This window comes from Palaemon carinicauda, chromosome 25 (assembly GCF_036898095.1).
Source record: "Palaemon carinicauda isolate YSFRI2023 chromosome 25, ASM3689809v2, whole genome shotgun sequence".
In the NCBI taxonomy this organism is placed as follows: domain Eukaryota; kingdom Metazoa; phylum Arthropoda; class Malacostraca; order Decapoda; family Palaemonidae; genus Palaemon; species Palaemon carinicauda.
The window spans coordinates 29,463,120-29,476,443 of record NC_090749.1 but is presented as its reverse complement, the minus strand read 5'-3'; positions in this window follow the sequence as shown (position 1 = coordinate 29,476,443).

The following is a 13,324-nucleotide window of genomic DNA, read 5'->3' as shown; positions in this document are numbered from 1 at the left end:
ACCCACCTTGCGATTGTGATGAAGGATTTGCACAGCTTAATCAAGGCCCGGAGAGCCTGTAGAGAGTTCGTGTTTGCCAATGCAGCCATGAAGCACAAACCCTGGAAACTGAGCTCCTCCAACATCTGGGGCAAACACCTCTTCCCAACAGATTTGGTGAAAGAGATTGTGGACAAGGCCGCCACTGAGAACCGGAACCTTCTGAACAAGTGGGGCATGTCCCGTAAGAGGAAGTCCTCTGAGGATGAAGGTCCGCAATCTAAGAGGAAATCCACCAAGCCTAGACCCCGACAGCGTCAAGCCAAACGCCAATTTCTGGCTCCCGCTACGCCCCAAATAGTGGCCGAGCCATAGCAGACCTTTCAGCTGGTCCCTCAGCCGAAGGTGTCCCAATCACCAGTTTTCACTCCTGCCTACGAAAGACAGTCCCCTACCTTTCGTCCCAGAGGTAGAGGATCAGGCAGAGACTCCTCTCGTCGTCCTTCCAGAGGCAGAGGAGGAAGGGGAGCAGGCGGCCGAGGTGGTAAACCCTCGGGAAACCAGAAGCAATTAAGTGCTTCCGGTCGGAAGAAGACTCCGCCACTTTCAGGATCGTTGGACCTTCGATCCTTGGGCACACAGCATCATCAAGAAGGGACTAGGGTGGAGTTGGATACAACCACCCCCAATCTTCCACCAATTCTTCCAACCCTCAACCCCTATCCTAGAAGAATATGTCCTAGAACTCTTGAACAAGACGGTGATCAAGAGGGTAAAGTCCACCAGGTTCCAGGGAAGACTGTTTTGTGTTCCCAAGAAAGACTCAGACAAACTCCGAGTCATTCTCGACTTGTCCCCTCTCAACAAGTTCATTGCGAACAACAAATTCAAGATGCTGACTCTTCAACATATAAGATCCCTACTGCCTCACGAGGCTTACACTGTCTCAATAAACTTGGCGGATGCCTATTGGCACATTCCAATGAATCACCAAGCTTCCTCCTACCTAGGATTTAGGCTCCAAAGAAGAAACTACACCTTTAGGGCCATGCCCTTCGGGCTCAACGTGGCTCTAAGAATCTTCACGAAACTCGCAGACATGATCGTCCACCAGCTACGCCTTCAAGGCGTCCAGTTGATGGCTTACCTAGACGATTGGCTGGTCTGGGCGACATCGTCAGAGGAAAGTTTGCGTGCCAGCAGAAAGGTGACCCAATTCCTGGAACATCTGGGTTTCAAAATCAACACCAAGATGTCTTGCCTGTCTTCAGCTCAGAAGTTTCAATGGTTAGGAATCCGTTGGAGTCTTCAGTCAGACCGCCTTTCCAACCCTCTGAAGAAAAGGAAGGAAATAGCCAGATCTGTCAAAAGACTTCTCAAATCCAAATGGATTTCAAGACGACAGCAGGAGCGAGTACTCGGCTCCCTTCAGTTCGCCTCAGTGACAGACCCAGTGCTACGAGCACAGCTAAAGGATGCTTCGGGAGTCTGGAGACGAAACGCATCCATCGCTCGAAGAGATCTCAAGAGACCCCTACCAAACAGGCTTCGCTCACTCCTCAAGCCGTGGTTGGAAGCAAGGATCTTGAAAAGATCTGTTCCTCTTCAACCACCACCTCCATCGATCAACATCCACACGGATGCCTCGCTGGAGGGATGGGGGGGGGGTCACTCCCACCAATGACAAGTTCAAGGAACGTGGTCTCATCTGTTCAAGACATTTCACATCAACATATTCGAGGCCATGGCGGCTCCTCTCACTCTGAAGAAACTATCCCCTCGTCCTTCGATCTACATTCGTCTAATTCTGGACAGCTCCGTGGTGGTCAGATGTCTCAACCGTCAGGGCTCAAGATGGACCCACCTTAACCAAGTGCTGCTACCCATTTTCCGCCTGGCAGACAGGAAGAAATGGCACTTGTCTGCAGTTCACCTGCAAGGATTCCACGATGTGACGGTGGACGCTCTATCGAGGTCAAGCCCCATAGAGTCAGAATGGTCCCTAGACGCAAGATCATTCTCCTTCATCTCCTGTCAAGTCCTGGAACTGTAGATCGACCTCTTTGCGATGAGCGACAACAATCAACTTCCTCTGTGTGTGGCCCCATACGAGGACCCCAAAGTGGAAGCAGTGGACGCCATGTCCCTAGACTGGAACAGATGGTCCAAGATTTACCTGTTCCCTCCACCCAATCTTCTGCTGAAAGTCATCTCCAAACTGAGAACCTTCAAGGGAACAGCAGCCCTAGTGGCTCCCAAGTGGGCCTGGAGTAACTGGTTTCCCCTAGTCCTGGAGCTACAGCCCAAGCTGATCCCTCTGCCGGGCCCAGTTCTCTCCCAGCAGGTGCAGAAGTCGATTGTCTTTGATTCATCAAAGAAAGTCCGAGACCTTCATCTCATGATTTTCTCTCCCTAGCCGTGAAGAAAAGGTTTGGAATCTCGAAGAACAGTTTAGATTTCCTAGAGGAATACAAAACGAAGTCTACCAGAAGGTAATATGAATCATCCTGGAAGAAGTAGGAGTCCTTTGTCAAGGCAAAAAATCCTACGGAAATCTCCATAGATTTTTGTATGTCCTTCTTTATTCACCTTCATGGACAAGGCTTAGCAGCCAACACGATTTCCACTTATAAATCGGCTTTAACAAGACCACTACTGTACGCCTTCCAGATAGATTTGTCCAACGAAATCTTTAACAAACTTCCGAAGGCATATGCTAGACTCCGTCTTGCACCCCCACCAAGACCCATCTCCTGGTCTCTGGATAAGGTGTTCCATTTTGCCTCTAGCTTGGACAACAAATCTTGCCCTATGAAAGACTTGACTCAAAAAGTAATTTTCCTTTTTACTCTCGCATCGGGAGCCCGAGTCAGTGAAATAGTGGAATTATCAAGAGAAGAGGGCCAGATACAGTTCACCAATACAGGGGAATTTACCCTCTTCCCCGACCCTACGTTTTTCGCTAAAAACGAACTCCCCACCAAGAGATGGGGACCTTGGAAAATCTGCCCTCTGATGAAGATGTCTCTCTATGTCCAGTGGAGAGTCTTAAGGTCTATCTTCGAAGAACTTCAGACTTTGGCGGAGGACAGGTTTTTAAAGGAAAAACATCGGGCAGTGACCTGTCACTTAAACAAGTAAGGGCGAAAATCACCTATTTTATTCGCAGAGCGGATCCTTACACTACACCCGCAAGTCATAATCCTAGGAAAGTCGCCTCTTCCCTTAATTTCATCCAAGGTATGGATTTCGAAAGCCTCCGATCTTTTGCAGGCTGGAAATCCTCGAGGGTGTTCTTTAAACACTATGCGAAGCAGGTGCACAAAGTGAAGCGATTCATGGTAGCAGCAGGTAGTGTGTTGAAACCTGCTGCTTAGTGCTGCGTAGAACAGTGAGTTATTTCGGGACTCTAACTCAACGGGGGCCTGTGTTGACCCTAGTGCAATACATAGTGATTTCAGGTGACACTTAGTGTCACAAAAGACTGTTCTTCCACAAGGTGAAGTGACATAGACTCTAACACGTATGCCACATGTTCTTGGACATGAAGTGTATTGTGACTCTTAAAGACTTTAGTTCCCCTGACACTTATGTGTATAAAGGCAAGTTCTTCCTCGAGGGTGTTCTTTAGCCACCAATGGTTGCCGGTCCCAAGCCCGGATAAATTGGGAGGGTTGGTTTTAGGAAGGGCATCCGGCCGTAAAAACCTGTGCTAAAACCTTAAATGGAATGAGCCGAAATGGGGAAAGAGGTAATACTGGGGCATACTCCGTAAACGACGCACAGAGACATCGCCCAAACTCTGTGATAAGGCGAGGGTTACTGCATCAGAAGTGGGTGCAGCTAAAGAAGCGAGCTCACTTTGGACTCAGAATATGTCATCTTATTGTTGGGTCCATGACTGGGAGAGGTAGAGAAGTGGCTGACTTGATGAAGGAAAAGAGAGTAGATGCTATGTGTGTCCAGGAAACATGATGGAAGGGAAAAAAAGCTAAAGAGTTGGGTGATGGATATAAGCTATATTATAGTGGAGCAAATAAACAAGGCAGGAATGGAGTTGGCATAGTACTCTCTGGTGAGCTGAAAAATGCAGTGATAGAGGTGCATAGAAAAAATGATCGTATCATCAGATTGAAGATGTGTTGTGGAGGAAAGATTCTGGATATTATAAGTGCATATGCACCTCAAGTTGGTTGCACAGACGAGGAGAAGGGAAATTTCTGGAGAGACATGGATGGAGTAATGCAAGAACTGGAAGAACAGGAGAGGGTCATAGTGGGGGCAGATTTGAATGGCCATGTTGGAAGTGAGAATGAGGCAATTGGTCGGGTGCATGGGGGCCATGGAATTGGGGAGAGAAACCCAGAAGGAGAGTGTTGTGGACTTTGCTGTGTCATTTGACATGGCAATAGTAAACATATTCTTGAGGAAGAAAAGGGAACACCTAATAACTTATAGGAGTGGTGGAAGATGATCCCAGATAGACTACTTCCTGTATAAAAGGATAAAACTGGTGGAAGTCAAGAACTGCAAGGTTATCCCAGATGACCATGTAGCCCCCCAACACAGACTGCTATTTATGGACTTAGGCCTAAAAAGGGAAAGAAAACCTAAAGCTAAAGGGATAAGGAAAATTAAATGGTACAAACTAGTGAGGGAAGGAGATAAGATGAGAGAGTTTAAGAGAAGGGTTTGGGAAGATATTGATAGAGGAATTGAAGATGTTCAAGAATGGTGGACACGAAACGCAGAAGTAATTAGAAGGCATGGATAGGAGCTGCTAGGAGAGACATCTGGTATCATATGGGAAGAAAAGGAGAGTTGGTGGTGGAGTGAAGAAATTGAGAAAGTTGTAAAAGATAAGAAGGAGGCAAAGATGAGATGGGAAGAGTCACAGTCAGGGGAAGACAGAGAGAGGTTCAGAGAGAAAAACAAGGTGGTGAAGAAGGTAGTAGCCCAAGCTAAAGCTAAGGCATATGATGGTGTGTATAATGAGCTGGGGACAAAGGAAGGATTAAACAAGATGATCAAGCTATCGAAGACTAGAAATAAGAGCACCAAAGATTTACACACATCAAACGAATAAAAGATCAAGATGGTGTAGTACTTAGAAAGGAGGAAGACATTGTAAAGAGATGGAAAGAATATTTTGAACAGCTGTTAAATGAAGAAAATGATAGATTATTAAGAGAGGATGGACTGGTGAATTTTGGCATGGTAATAAGTTTCTCTACGCAAGAGGTAATAAATGCACTGAGGAAGATGAAGAATGGGAAGGCAACTGGACCAGACATGATTCCTGTGGAGGCATGGAGAACCTTAGGAGATGAAGGTGTGGATATACTGTACGATCTCATGATAAAGATCTTTGAGCAGGAAAAGATACCAAAATGAGTGGCGTTGGAGTATATTGATCCCAATCTTTAAAGGGAAAGGTGATGTCCAAGAGTGTGGGAATTACAGAAGTATTAAATTGATGTCCCACACTTTGAAGATACTGGAAAGGATGATAGATGCCAGACTAAGAGAAGAAGTAGAAATAGGTAAAGAGCAGATGGAATTCATGAAGGGGAGGGGAACAACAGATGGTGTATTTTGTCTGAGGCAACTCATGGAGAAATTCCGGGAAAAGCAAAGAGACCTGCATGTAGTGTTCATTGACCTTGAAAAAGCTTATGACCGAGTCCCAAGACAGGAGGTATGGAGGAGTCTGAGGGAGAGGAGGGTGCCAGAGAAGTACTTTCGACTGACACAAGAGATGTACCATAGCGTATTTACTAGAGTTAGGAGCAGTGCTGGGGAGACAGAGGGTTTTGAGGTGAGAGTAGGATTACACCAAGGGTCAGCTCTGAGCCCATTTATCTTTAACATAGTGATGGACGTTTTGATAGAAGAGGTAAGCGAGGCAGTACCATGGAACATATTGTATGCAGATGATATTGTTCTGTGCGCAGAGAGCAGGGAAGATCCGGAAATGAAATTGGAAAGGTGGAGGCAAGTACTGGAGGACAGAGGAATGAGAATAAGTAGATCTAAGTCAGAATATATGTGTACCACCAGTGAGGGGGATGATTAAGAAAGTATTCATCTTAGGGGAGAACAGATAAAGAGAGTTGATAAGTTTAAGAATTTGGGATCCTTTGTTAACGCTGGAAGAGGTATGGAAGATCAAGTTAAACATGGGGTACAGGCAGACTGGAACAACTGGAGAGCAGCCTCAGGAGTTCTTTGTGACAAAAGAATACCACTGAGGTTAAAAGGAAAATTTCATAGGACAGTGGTGAGAACAGCAATGTTGTATGGAACGGAAACAGCAAGCATGAGGAAGACAGAGGAAAAGAAGATGGATATGGCGGAAATGAGAATGCTTAGGTGGATGTCTGGGGTGACAAGAGAGGATCGGATAAGAAATGACTACATAAGGGGGTCGACAAAGGTGGTGGAAATATCAAAGAAAGTGCAGGAAGGGAGGCTGAGATGGTATGGACACCTGATGAGGAGAGATGAGGACCACGTTGGGAGACATACTATGGAGATGGAGGTTCAGGGAAGAAGAAGAAGAGGGAGCCCAAGAAAGAGATGGAGGGACTGTGTGAGAGGAGACTTACAGGAGAAGGGGATTGATGAGGCAGAAGCGCAGAATAGAAAAAGATGGAAACGGCTCATCCGCAACGGCGACCCCATATAAAAATGGGAACCAGCTGGGAAGAAGAAGAAGAAGTCTATGTCTGTTAATCAATATTTTTTTTGTAAATTAATTACCTCATTTTACTTTATTGCAAATTTTCTTGAATAAAATAGAAATTTTATTTATCATATGCATCTTATTTCGCCTTCCCATATGAAAATAAATTGCTGTTACCAAGTTCTAATGCCCTTCATTATTCTTTATTTTATTCATGTATAATATTACTCCTGTCTGAGATATGCTCACCAAGCAAGTGAAATATTGTTCCTACACAAATATTTAACCTTCTGATCTGTCCACGAGACAGGTACGATCCTCGCATCCAGGTGAGTTTATCTTCATCCGGGTACTTCGAGATGTTCCTCTTGTCCAAACAGGACCTCCCTGCCAGGGGGGCAGGACGCCATGTCATTGTTTATGCCACTGGTAGTGACATATAACGGAGATGTCACGGTTTCTAAGGTCACCAGACCAAAGGAATATTGTTTGAAGTAGAAGGCACTTTTGAAATGGGGAAAACCACAATACACTAATTCTCTGGTACACTTCCTTCAGGACGTCATGGCTTGAGCTCAAAAAACGGATTATGAACGAAGCGAGAAATCTATTTTTGGGTGAGAAGGCCATGATGTACTGATGGACCCGCCCTACTGATTCTAGTTTAGCCTGTCAGTCCCCTCCCTTTCATATTGTATCGTGGAAGCTGGCAGAAACGCTGAATAAGGAATGAAGCTGGCGGACGTGACGTCAGTCCAGATGGCGGACAGCTATGGCTGCTGTTTGTTTACGTCGCGAGGTACCGTAACAGTAATGCAGGAGGATAACTTTGCAACGGCTCCTCCTATAACTTGCCACCTTCCCCCTCGAAGCCTAAACGCTATGTGGGGTGCCGATAGCCATGTGGCGTGTCAAGCATACGTCCCCTGTTGATATACGATATCCTAAAGGGAAACCTTAAGGGTACTCACGCCAGAAGTTAGAACTCTGTGAAACCTTTAGTTTAATTATCTGGGAATATCTACTGTAGTCATATATACCCTCAGGAAGCTACTGAAGGAACCTTCCATCGAGGAAGTGGCTAATTTTTTTAGGGAATAAACATATGTTATCCTAAAATAGAAATATGTAAAAAAAATCTTCATTATTTTGTAAATTACATTTATATCAGGGGCCATATCTAAAGGTAATTTTTTGAGTACTTAGAAATTTCGTAAAAAAATACATATATTTAATATATAATATGATATTTATGCAGGTAAAAATATACCAAAATATCACAAATTCTATAGGGAACAAGAATATATATAGATAGGGCAACTTACGCTTCGGATATGTCCACAAAATGGCCGCCAACCACACTGACTCAGACTCCCTAATCTGCCACTTGAAATGTAGGAAGGGTATGTCAATTTCAAGGTGTTATTTACTAATCTAATTATTATTGGATATGCATAAAAATTGTATGGTGGGTTGCTGGATAATTGTCGATTATTTTACGACTATAAAATTAAAATTCTGACCCAAAAAAATTTTTTTGAAGGGAAATGAAATCGAAAAAAAAAATGTAAAATATAATATTTTAGCTGAAAAAATTTGATGATATTCAATCAAAAAAGAAGTAAACAAAATTTTCCGACAAATAAACATCTAGAGGAATCATTACTCTGTGATAGTTCCTTAGTACGTAGTAATTTTGAAAGAATTAGGAAAAAACGAAAAAATGGCAATCACCGGAAAATCGAACACATACCTATATATACGCCATATCTGGCTAAAAAAAAAAGATAGGCATGGGTAGCCAGATCATCTAGAAACACTTTCCAACACTATAAAAATATAAGTTTTGCGACACTACTTGCCAATTCCTTACGGTAACATGACTAAGCAAAAAAATGCAAAACAAATAAAAAGGGGCACTCGCGGAAAAATGGCTAACATTCTAATATACGGCATTTCAGAAAAAAAAAATTCAGCCACGTACTAGGCAAACCATCAAGGCACATTTTCCGACAAATAAACATCTAAATGAATCATTACTCTGTGATAGTTCCTTAGTACGTAGTAATTTTGAAAGAAATGGGAAAAAACGAAAAAATGGCAATCACAGGAAAATCGAACACATACCTATATATACGCCATATCTGGCTAAAAAAAAAAAGATAGGCATGGGTAGCCAGATCATCTAGAAACACTTTCCAACACTATAAAATTATAAGTTTTGCGACACTACTTGCCAATTCCTTATGGTAACATGACTAAGCAAAAAAATGCAAAACAAATAAAAAGGGGCACTCGTGGAAAAATGGCCATTCTAATATACGACATTTCAGAAAAAAAAATTTCAGCCACGTGCTAGGCAAACCATCAAGGCACATTTTCCGACAAATAAACATATAAATGAATCATTACTCTGTGATAGTTCCTCAGTACGTAGTAATTTTGAAAGAAATGGGAAAAAACGAAAAAATGGCAATCACAGGAAAATCGAACACATACTTATATATACGACATATCTGGCTAAAAAAAAAATAGGCATGGGTAGCCAGATCATCTAGAAACACTTTCCAACACTATAAAAATATAAGTTTTGCGACACTACTTGCCAATTCCTTACGGTAACATGACTAAGCAAAAAAATGCAAAACAAATAAAAAGGGGCACTCGCGGAAAAATGCCCAACATTCTAATATACGGCATCTCAGATAAAAAAAAAGACATGCACGTGTTAGCCCAACCATCAAGGCACACTTTCTAACACATAAACATGAAAAAAAAATCAATAATATACGGCAATTCCTTACTACGTAGTAAATTTTTACAAATATTGAAAAAAAACAGAAATTGGCAACCGCAGTTAAATACCCAATATACCAATAACTACGTCGTATCTGACAAAAACAAAATCACGCATGGGTAGCCAGATCATCTAGACACACTTTCCAACACTAAAAAAGCAAAAGTTTTACGACACTATTTGGCAATATCTTACGGAAAAATGACTTGGCAAAAAAATGAAAAAAAATGAAAAAGGGGCACTCGCGGTAAAATGCCCGACATTCTAATATACGGCGTCTCAGATAAAAAAAAAGACATGCACGTGTTAGCCCAACTATCAAGGCACACTTTCTAACACATAAACATGAAAAAAAAAATGAATAATATACGGCAATTCCTTACTACGTAGTAATTTTTACAAATATTGAAAAAAAACAGAAATTGGTAACCGCAGTTAAATACCCAATATACCAATAACTACGTCGTATCTGACAAAAACAAAGTCACGCATGGGTAGCCAGATCATCTAGACACACTTTCCAACACTAAACAAGCAAAAGTTTTACGACACTATTTGGCAATATCTTACGGAAAAATGACTTGGCAAAAAAATGAAAAAAAATGAAAAAGGGGCACTCGCGGTAAAATGGTCCTCGTGGTGATGAACGACATTTTAACTAAAAAAAAAATCATGCACATGGTAGCCAAACAATCCACCAAGACTTTCCACAACTGATAACCTATACAAGTTGCACCATTCTACGACAATTTCATAATACGTAATAACTTTGATAATTATGCAAATTACCTTAGAAGGGTAAACTCGGTCGCGCTCGACCCCGACACGTCTCAGAAATCGGGGAAGGAGTACAGCTACAGCAATGCACATCTGGACACTACTAGAGCGTGTAGGGGAGACACCTCCTGCAGGTCGATCACCCACAAATTCAGTCACGGGGGTGAGTCACGTGAGAAAAACCTGTTTTTTTTTTTACGCTCGGGGTCGCGAACGACCCATCGTACCTATCCAGGGTTAACATGTGTATTTTAAAGCATTTTTCACTATACCTTTTACACAAAATATAAAAAGGTATAAAAGGGTACTGAACCCAACAAACCCACCTAACCTAACCTAGAAGTTTCCAGGTCACAACCCAGAGCCAGGGGCAAGCCCTCGGACCCCCTTCCCAGGTTACAAACTTGTACTGGCAAGGGGTAATGTTGAACTGCACACTCTAAAAACATTAAAATTAAAGAAATTAATAACTTACTTTCATGACCTGGTGTAATGGTCTGTTTTTCCCCCAGATCAAAATAATGGTTACCTCCACCAAGTAAAGGGGAAATCTTGGCCCAGGGGGGGGAATATTATTCTGGGCCATATCTCCCCCAGGGGAATTTCAGACGGTGGGAAAAACAGGCCATTACACCGGATTCAACTGGGATTTAATTTTGGCTTGATTCCAATCCAAGTAATTGTAGGTCAAGTGGTAACAATTGGGTACCTTCCTTCAGTGTATGATGCGTCTCCAATTGATCTACTTGTAATGCTAGGTTTTCACTATGTTTTTGGCGGCCCCGGCAACCCCGTTTTGGGCCACTGTGAACAAAACGGGATGGACGCGAAAAAACGTTATACAAATCTGTGGAACGGGATTGGCCAACGTGATAGGCCCTGACTGCCCTGGATACCGCCTCAAAATTTTAAACTGTCAAAAAATTCGCCCCGACAGTCCAGGTGCAGACCGAAAACTTAGTAGACCGTAGTAAAACGGGGTAAACGCAACAAAACGTAACATAACGTAGCAGGGCGTAGTTAGCCTTATCAAAACTTGGAGGCATTCCGTAGCGTAACGGGAAGCATGTATATAGGATCTTTTTCTTATTAATAACTATATTCACCTAGATTTCTCAATTTTTATATTTCAGTTTTCCTTATGGTCATTCTTCCGCTTCTTTTGGAAGATCGTATGCTCGTTATGAATAGTAATGATAATGAATTGATGGCAGGTAATAGATTGTATTTATTTATACTATCTGGAAATTAGTTTCCTTGATTAAAGAAAAGCCTAAGTGTTTTATTAATCAATAAAATATCACTATAACTTTACTGACATCATAATTTTTATCTATTGAATTCCAATCCATATAAAAACCTATTATACAAAAAATATCAAATTAAGCACCAGAAATCTAAATAAACATTTCGTGAAAAGTTGAAGCTTTCTTGGAGGAGACTGAATCATTTTTTATGGCAAAAAAATTAACATGACTATCTGGCTTTATGATAAACTGGTGATTCTAAATAACCAAACCTGTCAAATACAGAAAATTCTCGGCGAAATAAAGTATACTGCATTTACACTATATAGCGATTTGATTTTCTTCACAAAATACCGTTCCTCAGCAAAATAATAGATCCTTATGGATTAAATGCCATAAAAAGGTATAAATATGGTTACTACACCAGTAACAAAAAGTTCTCGAAGCTTTATTGAATATGTCTTAAATATCTCTGGAGTCAATCTCAAATAGTACTGGAATGAAGAAACATCTTCATTGTGGAATTCTCTTACGATAAATCTTGAGTAATGGCCTAGTCTGAGCCGCCTATCTTCTGACAACCATTCGCGCACCCACATCAATCGTTGCCTTCTCACTTTCCTTCTCACCAGCCGCTCTCTAGCTCTCCCTCTCTGACCTCAGATTTGACGAAGAGATTGTATATATAAACGGAGCAAATAGGCAAAAACAAAATCGTCATCTTTGGAATCCATGATGTTGTCTTGTCAAAGGTTAGATGAAATTATTGATGTTCCTTGGGAGGCCCTTGTTTTTATACCATGGCCACAAACGTGCTCCAAAGCTGCCCGACGTCCACGTTTCATCCGTTGAAAGCCTTGGCAAAACGGTATATACGTTTCTGACCCTGATCAGAACGGCAAAACGTTAGGACCTTATTTGAACGTGACAGGCCTGTGGGGGATGCAGGCGAAACTGTATTGTGTCTGTGAGCCTCCGGGGGAAGTCCATCCCCCTCTTCCCACGGCATGTCGCGGACACCGTGGTAGATCGCAAGAAAACTTAGAATGCCGTAACAAACCTTGAATATGGAGGAAAAAATGGCAAAATGTACATGTTGCACTATGTTTTGAGAAAACGGGGCTGCCGAGGTCGCCGGGAACATACTAAAAACCTAGCATAAGGAATAATATCTACTTTGAAGTATAAAAAAACCTTATTAAGATTCTTTTTTAAGGAAACCTCTCGCCTACATCGATATAGTCAGTTATTACAAAATGACTTCACTATTAGTAATAGATGTAAATTCTCTCTTTTGTTGTTTACAATTGGCTATAAACTGAATCTCTTTTCTTTCCTCTCAGTCTTGTGAAACCTTCAAGTTGACTCCAGAGGGAAAATTAACGCCTCTTATTTTGACTTACATCATTGCAAAAGGAATCACTTAATTCTTCTCAGTTAGAGATATTTATATTAACAGATCCAATGTGAACTTATTTCTTAATAAATACAAATTTATTTCAATGCTGCCTTTCAAGATATAAATCAAACAAAAACTTTATCTCTAAGAAACGTGTGTATGGTTAGCAAACAGTGTTTGTTGCACATCTCAGGTTTGTTGAATGTGATAGTGTTGGCGCTCTACTTCTCCAAGCCAGGAATTCGGAAATCAGGCGTGGGAGGTTTTCCTGGAATCATTTCCCACACATTAATTTAACTTCTAATTTTTAGTGGTCTTTTGAACCTGATCTTGTTGTATGATGCCTTGCAGAATACATGTGTGAAACCTTAACTGATGACTTTATGTCCGCCACCTAGCGGCTAATAAAGTAGTTGATTTCCTGTCCTCTAAGTTTCATG